The sequence below is a fragment of the Protomyctophum parallelum genome (assembly GCF_964188405.1).
Source record: "Protomyctophum parallelum genome assembly, chromosome: 2".
NCBI classification, from domain to species: Eukaryota; Metazoa; Chordata; class Actinopteri; order Myctophiformes; family Myctophidae; genus Protomyctophum; species Protomyctophum parallelum.
This window is the reverse complement of record NC_139699.1, coordinates 33659342-33668387: the sequence shown is the minus strand read 5'-3', so window position 1 is coordinate 33668387 and position 9046 is coordinate 33659342. Positions and strand designations below refer to the sequence as shown.

Genomic DNA, 9046 nt, shown 5'->3' with positions numbered 1-9046 from the left:
CAAATCTTTGAATATATATTCTTTCAGAGCGAACGTCAAAATGGGTTAATTGTTGCCATAAACGGCTCCACTCCTAATGTCCTGATGTCAGGGAAAATGTGAATATTGCAATGACACCATTGTTGTGGTTCGGGACACATCAATCATCAGAGAGGATGCGAGGGTGGGCATGAGGGAAGAGATTGTCTTTTCATTTCTGTCGTCCCCTCTCCACAATCCTCCCCTCTCCCCTCCTCTCTTTTGTCTCTCTCTCTCTCACTCTCCGTTCGTTCGTCTTCTTCCTGCAAATGTCTCACTGTTTCTACGAACCCCCTCGTTTTTTTCTATTTCTCCCCATGTCTCCTCCACATTCCTCCCTCCCTCCCTTTGGCTTCTTGTCTGTCTCCACTCTCCACAATAGCAGCGCTGTGCAATGGGACACATCATTATCTCCCATCAGACCTGGTGGGATGAAAAGACAGGAGGGGGGGGGGGGGTAGACAGATACAGACAGGTAGGGAAACGCGGTAAAGAGAAGAGAAGAGAAAAAAAAGGTGACAGTGAATGAGAAATTGTTGTTATAGTATGTAGGCCAATAGCCTGAGCGCATGTAGGCAGAAGCCACACCAGCTCTAAATCCATAGCCTATATACAGTAGAACTGTTCCCAAAACAGTTTAGTTGGGTATTGAATATCCTCTTTTGTTTTGCGCGATTGCCCTCCCTGCACCGCCCCGCCGTGCGGTTTGGATTATTAATCCATAATGCCTTGCAGATGTGTCCTGTTTTGTTTAAGTCCTCAAGTCTTGTGTTACACAGAATTTGGCACAATGCTGTTTGTGCATAAACAGGCACGCACAGGCCCGAGCTGGCACGCACACGCACACCGCACGTGCACACGCACGCATGCACACACGCGCACACACACTTCACTGATTCATCCTAGTAATAAAGCAAGATTTTAAACAATGTAAAAGACGAATGAAAGGAGGTAAGGTGAGGAAAAAAGGAGAAGGCAAACGAGGCGGGGGAAGATAAGGAGGAAGGGGTGGGCACGAGGAAGAGAGTTGGCGGTGAATTATCTCATGACGAGGTGTCATTATGCTGTGTGTGTCATTATATCACAAGGCCTCTCATTATCCGCTGGTATATTCTCTCTAACTTCGGTCTCTCTTTTTTGTGTCTTGCTGTTTGTTGCCTTTTATTTTCATGGCAATAAAATACAAGAAATCAACAGTAGGCCTAGTTATCCTCATTTAAACTCTCTCTCATGCTTGCGTGCGCACGCATGCATGCACGCACACACGCACGCACGCGCGCGCACACACACACACACACACACACACACACACACACACACACACAGCCTATTGCTGAGCAAACACAGATTTACATTTTCTGCTCCTACCTTGCAGCTCGAGGAGTGCTTTTGTCAATTGAAAAGGAAAAGGGGAAGACTGAACCAAGTGCAGGTCTTTAACGTCTGTCAGGTGTGCTTTTTTTGTGATGCACCAACTGGAGCTGAGGCAAACACTCGTGCTGCATTTCCTGATGGCTAGCAGACATAGGCCCTCTTTTATCAATCGGGTGTATACAGGGCATACACGCGTTGATAAATAAGGGCCTATGTCTTTACTAGGCTGCTTTACCGTTCAATAGCTGTTTTTTTGTCCACAGAATACTACGGCCTCCCAAAGCTACGAATGCAAAAACAACCAAGGCTTGCCGAGAACTTTGTTTGTTAGACCTTATTTCACAGTTGTGTGAGAATGTAATGAACCAAAACATTTCACAATTGTCATCATCCATGTCCTCGATTAGCTCATCCACCGACTCTGCCCTAATCTTCACAGGGGTTGTGTTTTTAAGAGAAGCTATACAATTATTAATTACCCTTTTTTATTATTATAAGATTGAGACTGAAGATATGTTTGCATAGTTGGGATCATGACATGAAGTGGTGGACTTGGACATACCTAAATAAGAGTGAGAGCAAATGTGTGTGATATAGAGAATCAAAGCTTATACTAATTAAGGCCTATACCCGAAACCCCGTTGACCTCAGGATACATCACTGAGGATACATCCCAGGTGCATCCATGCAATGTATTTTTAGTTATAGTTATTCTATTTATAGTGACTCATCGGAATAGACTATGTGACAACCGGGTATAGTCTGGTGACCACCGGAGAGACGGGTGACAGCCGGAATGTAGACGGCACCCGGGTGAGCAGTATGGGTTAGCGCCCCAGCCTGTGTCCTCCGTGAGGAGGAAGCCCAAAAACCTTCGATGAGGCCTTTAGGAAGGCCATTAGAATCCACCACTCCTGAATTAAGTGCCTGGTGATGGGAGTCTGGTGCAACGCACAGGTCCTGGGCCTGGTGAGAGCAGGAGTGGACCTGGTGAGACGTAGGAGGGGCCCGGACAGGAGTCAACCCACAGAACCTAGTCCTTCCATGCACCAGAATTTGGTTCTCCCAGTCCCAGCAGAGTAGTTCCGGAGCAACGGCCTTGTGTGGCCTTGCTCATTCCCTGATGGGCTGATGGAGGGTATAGCTACTGGGACGTAAGTCGGGATTTGATCAACCCCGGCTGGGTCGCCTGAGTGAGGGGTATGATGTTGGTAGACCCGAAACCCCGTTGACCTCAGGATACATCACTGAGGATACGTCCCAGGTGCATCCATGACCTCTGGATACATCACTGAGGATACGTCCCAGGTGCATCCATGCGATGTATTTTTAGTTACAGTTTTAGATGGTCACTGTATGAGGTGACGACCTTTGCAGTGGTCACCTCATACCTCAACTGGAGTATGAATAGGCCTTTACTAATCACAGTTTATGTTCACTAGACCGCACCGGCATACTCAGGAATGATGCAGTGTCAGTGTTGGGAAAGTTATTTGAAATTAGTAACTATACTAACTAGGTATATATATACTATAGTTGCTTTCAAAATGTAACTTAGTTATTACATTATAAAAGTAACTAGTTTACTAGCATCACCTTTATTTATTTATTTAACTTAAATTAATTCATACATTTGAATGTTGCTGCAGGCAGCACAAGACGACAACATTAATCTATTGTAGCTCACTATGATGAAAACTAGTTGATATACAGTAGGAATCGTGCCTTTACTCTTCAAGCTCAGAGGCTACATCACTCCAAGGAAATTGAGCCATATAGGCCTATATATTGCTTTTTTTATCAAAGTTTTTTTTTCAAGTCACATATGAAAATAGCATACAAAAATGTTCAAACTTTATTTTTTCCCCCCTCCCTCCTCCCAGAGTTCCCGCTCTGAAAGAGCCACAACCCCGGTATATAGGCCTATCTTTAAGGGCAGCTTCACCCCTTTTCCAACCAGATCTTATTTTAATGATGTTTGGGAGACAAGAAACACTTTCCTGGGGGGTTTTATGTGGGAAATTTGTGTTTTTAGACATTTCAGTATTTCAAAGTGTCCATGAGCTCCATGTCATGGACACTCGGCTCACTTACTTCCTGGTCTCAGTCAAGGACTATTTAAAGAGGACAGGCAGCGAAGACCGTACGGTGGACTCCATGCTCCCTGGAAGGAAAGAAACATGCGCAATGGGCTATATGCAGCCAACACTTCTGCGTTCAGCTTCCTTGGTCTCAACTGTGCATGTTTCTTTCCTTCCAGGGAGCAAGATGGAGTCCACCGTACGGTCTTCGCTTCCCGTCCTCTTTAAATAGTCCTTGGTCTCAGTAAGACAGCCCTATCCACAAGGAGGAGCAGTACACCAAATCATTATGGGTATTGTAGTCCAGGAAGGAAGTGAGCCCAGTGTCCATGACATAATGGAGCTCATGGACACTTTTAAATACTGAAATATCTAAAAATTTGATATTTGTGGGGATAGAAAACACATAGGGGAGCACAAAAAACATTGTGAATTTCATGTTGCAGGACCTTTACGTGTATTGATGATAATTGAATTGTGACTAAACTGGGAAATAGAACAGGGAAGACTGGAAGTAACCCGAGATGTCATAGATGTTGAGATACACGACGTGGCTGCATCATTATAAGTGTATAAGTGAAGAAACAAGCATATAAGTGATAGAAACAAGGATTTGGAAGTGCTAAGCCACCCTGTAGTAAGCCTCTGTGGTCATTCTTTACATACTCTAGGCCAGGGCTCTTGGTCAACTTTCCATATAAATGAAGCTTTATCAATAGATTTGAAGAAAGATTTGGGGAGAAAGTGGTACAGTACATTGAAATAGAGATTAATTGGGGGAGTACATTAATTTCCATACATTTCCTGCCAAGAACAAGTTAAGATCCATTTCTTTGACTTTCTCAAATAGAGGAGAAAGGATTTCCTGATAAAGGCTCTGCATACGTGTGTGTTGTGATATTAACTTACAGTAGCATACTTAGTTGACATTTGTTATTAAAACATACAAAATCCCATTCAACCCTAAAGTTTTCTCCACTCTCTGTATGGAGGAGAGTGAATAATGTACTGTAAAAGGAAATGGGTTTGATCAACAGAGATCATGCGTTGTGGTTTCTAGGTGTACGGCAAGAGGGAGGCAAGACCAAAATCACACTTTAAACTTAGCCCCATATTTCGGCCTTCTGTTTCATTATAATTAGCATATATAGATTTGGTTTCTTAAAGTCAAAGTGATGTCATGAAGTCAGCACCAACAAAGAGGTATAGGAGCGCACACCAATAGTGGGAGGTGCTGACCAAGGGAGACAAAACTTTCTTGTGTGTCCAAGAAATTGGACACACACTGGACATGCGCGCGTGCGCGTGTACATGCATGCATGCATGAGAGAGAGAGAGAAAGAGAGAGAGTTTAAATTTAGAATTTAAAATGTAGGCATTTAGCAGACGCTCTTAATCCAGAGCGACTTAAATGAGGATAACTAGACCTACTGTTGATTTCTTGATGGGAGGAGAGGTCAGCACTGAGAGGTCAGCACTGAGCACATGCATAATTGAGAAATTGCAGATCTAAATCCGGCGTCCACCTCTCTGCCCTCAGTTCCCTGCCTCTCTACCATCAAAAATAAGATAAAATATAATTGCATGTCCCATTCTCAACTAATTACACCCTTCCTATTTTTCTTCCAAATCTCTTCCAAAAATACCAGATCTACAAGCTCAAGATCAGTGATGTATAGATCTCATATTTTCACTGAATGTTCGCCACAGAATAGGGACGCTTGGGTTAATGTGGTCAATCTTCGAGAGTTACAGGTGCACAGTACTGTTGAATAGTGATGAGCATATGAGACTGTGTGCCAACCTGTGTGCGTGTGCGTGCGTGTGTGTACACTCGTTTGCACTCGCCTGCAGATAAGTGTCTATGCGTGCGTGTCTGTTAGTGAATGCAACACAGCTGTAGGTTGATGCGAGGCCTGTGTTTCCTTCTTCCCCATGGGAGGACGCATTCCTATTCTGTCAACACCATCCAGCGCTCGCCGACTTCACCGCAGCCTCCTCGGCCCACGATGGCCTATGGAGAGATCCTCCTCACTGACACGGACGCAGACAGGAGGAAAGACGAGACACTGAGCGAATGACAAAGGGTGACAAAGTGATCCACTCATCAGACGCAGAAAAAGATGAGCAGAGAGAGAGATCCAGATCTAATGAATTGGATATAGAGCCTGATGGAGCGGAGGACAGTTCGGTGAGATGGAAATATACGGAAATAATTTTTATACCTCTCGCCCCCTCTGCAGTGAGACGCTGCATTCTTTTTAGCAACCCTGGTGACCTATTTTCTGCACACTGCTTCAGTTTGCTGCTGTTGCAGTGCTTGGTAAACACTGTCAGAGCAGAATTCCACTAGTAAACAGAATCGCCATCATGTTCTCTTTTGGTCCAAACACTCAGGTTTTTGGGATAACACTGCCTTATAAAGTCTTGTCAGTGTGCCGCCGGCGGTCTGATCCCTCAAGTACTGTTAGCAATTATTTTGTCTGAGTGGCAAGTACGTTTATGACAGCATGAGCCCACCTGGGAGTCCACTCAACGGAGAATCAATTACACTGAAAATGAGAGAGAGAATGTACGCGTGCGTGCGTGCGTGCGTGCGTGCGTGCGTATTCCGTGTATATCATGTCAGGGCATCCACGCTCCCCTGCATGAAGCATAATTTCACGACGGTGCCCAAACAGTACTGGGCACATTAAGGCCCAATGCAACTATCGACATTGATTTAAATCAAGGCCCCAATATCATAATATAAAAGGAGACGTTTTTACGTCAACAATACATGCATTAGGTAAGTGTGTGGGGCCAGGCATGATCTTTCCCATGACCTTTTATTTATTTAATCATGTCTTCCTGATAGTCTATAATATATATCTATGGATGTGTTGAACATCTAGCTGGGTTTCTTTAGGCAACCTCCAGACAAAGAGTTCAATTCTATGTTAGAACTTACTGGTCCTCTACCATATGCACAGAAAATTTATGCTTTGAGTTAAACTTCATAGAAATGTGTTCTTGACTATAATTTTGTAAGAAGGCAGAGGCATACTCATAAATGTGATGGTCAAACAAATTAATGATGGCATGTTTAAACCATTCAAACGACCACATTAGCATATGTCAGGCTACAGCATTATAGTACAGTATAGAATAGCATAATATATTTATAGACTAGTGGTATTGTGACAGAATCACAACTGTTACCAATGGCAGTCTTAAAACAAATCAGACACAATACAAACACTGTGAAATGACCACTCTCTGAGAGCTGCATACGAAACTCTGTGTCCATTAAGCTAAAGATTCGACGTGAGTAACTCTGGTCCAAAGATAATTGCACTGTTTGGCTCAATAGGACTTGTCGAATCTTTGTGGAAAATTCCATGGCTTGGTGGTCTTCACTGTTCCACATATTTTATTTATTTATTTTGACTTGACTGCGGTCGACTTAACAAAGAATGGCATAGAGCGAACGCGAACAGCCACCCGCGTTCACTCGGTAAGACAGAGACATGCTTGCAGTAGAAGAGACAGCTTCAGACCACTAAATGGCTACTCACTGGGGCTGCCAGGTTCTTACTGCTGTAGCAGGACAGCTCTTTCATACCCAGTGCTGGACACGAGATGGGGATAGCTTCTGCTGAGGTGGCAACCAAAGAATTAGGATGTGGTATAGGGCATTTACAGGATGCCTCCTATATCAATCTTCTGCTACACATATATGTACTAGTAGTGAGGACAAATCAAATGTCATCATGATATCTGTGGATGTGTTTTGTATTTTCTTTTTTTTAGGGGGTGGATTTGACTCAGTGCTTTAGGCTACACAGTAGGTGACTCACACTACTTACCATGGCAGACTGTCCCCCTCGAAGTCGAAGCAGATTCTCCCATCATGTCTATGCTTGACGAGAGGCTCCCAAAGGGGCAGTTATTAAGAGGCCATATGCCCTCAAGTTCAAAGCCTATTGTAAGCCTTATTTCTCTGTTCTCTTACTCGCACTTTGACCTGTTCTCTATCGCTTACTCTCACTCCCTTTCTCTCTACCTCCTTGTCTTTCACACTTTCTCCCGAGCCGCCTCTTCTCCCACTGCACTCTGCACACCTCCCACTGCTTTCTCTACTTAGCACACTATCTACTGAGTTTTAGAGGCACGTTGACAGCAAACGCAGCCCCCTTTCCTTTCAAAAATTAAGCATCCTAATTAGCGCCTTTGACGCGCAGAGCCATATGTGGAACTGAATATTCATGCCGTCCGCAAGGCCTGGCTGTCCCTAGACCAGCCCTTAAACATCGCCTTTCCCTGTGCCCTCATTATTCTGATGTGCTGACAAAGAGCAACAAGGCAAAGCAACAAGAGGACGAGAGCAAAGTCAACGCTCGGACAAAGTTACTCCAACTCCATGAGACAAGACAGACACAAAGCAGCGGACAAAATGGAGAGCAAATTGAGAACTCTATAATCCTACATACTCCGTTGACCGGAGTCTGCCAGTTGTCTGTACTCCTTTTATCTCTCTACACCAAATCTCTTTGCCGAAAAGAGCAAATCTAACAAGCTTGTGAGCTGGCAGATCTACTATTTTCCCTGAATGTTCGCCCACAGGACGCTAGCGTTCATGTTGTTAAACGCACAAAGCAAAGTAATGCAAAAAAAAATACTACTACTATAGTTTGTGAATAATCCAGGCAGGGACAAACTGGTCGCTATAGAAAATACTATTGCAGGAATTGAATGAAAGCCGGCGAGTTCAGGTAATTGAGGAGCAATGCGACGGGAAGAACAATGGTAACCAAAATAAACAGAGCAAAAAGTGTTGACAGGGCAGGCCGTCCTTCAAGATACTTTGCTCTGAAGCTTCAACACCTCTGGCAGGCAGCATGACACTTGGACAACATCCAGACTCTGCCAAGGTCAGCAGAACACTGCCACTCACCACAGGTGTGTGTGTGTGTGTGTGTGTGTGTGTGTGTGTGTGTGTGTCTGTGCGAATATGTAATCATGTATACAGTAAGACTCAAAGACCGTAAGTGTGTTTGCAGGCATGTGTGTATTATGTATATATAGCCAACTATATTTGTTTGTGTAGGTGTCTGTCTGTGTGTCTATATGCCTGCACCTGCATGCATTTATGTGCACAAACACGTGCATGCTTCCAAGCGTGTGCATATTTATATGTCGGTTTCCATGGCACCACGCAGCAACATACAGTCACTGACAGAGGAACAGACTGTGTCTGTTCCTCTGTCAGCGCTGTTAAAATGTACGTAATAATATTAAAGTCCTCCACTCAGAGCTCTAGTTTTGACAGGACCCCGGAGCCTAAGGATCTGACGCCATTCTTTCTGTCGCGGCTGCAACACCAACACCACAAAACGTGTCGCAATGCGACAGGTTTTGAGCTATTTTTTGCTATATTTGAATTGAAAACCTGAATGATGTTTTGCTATTTGTTTATTGGAATCCTGAAAAGTAACCTTTTTATTGAATTTCAAATGCATTTAGTTATTGTTATGTTTATTTTATGAACTGTTGACATACAGTAACTACATTGGACACAAAAAGACAATAAT

The 9046-nt window shown here is 43.9% G+C and overlaps 1 long non-coding RNA gene across 1 annotated transcript in view; it reads left to right on the top strand.

Moving 5' to 3' along the window:
* The first annotated feature begins 416 nt into the window (after positions 1–416).
* The window catches only part of LOC310854747, a 32418-nt gene continuing 23788 nt past the window's right edge, over positions 417–9046 (top strand). The window contains exon 1 of the long non-coding RNA XR_014568925.1: positions 417–493. This is a non-coding gene — a long non-coding RNA (uncharacterized lncRNA). The remainder of the gene's footprint in view (positions 494–9046) is intronic.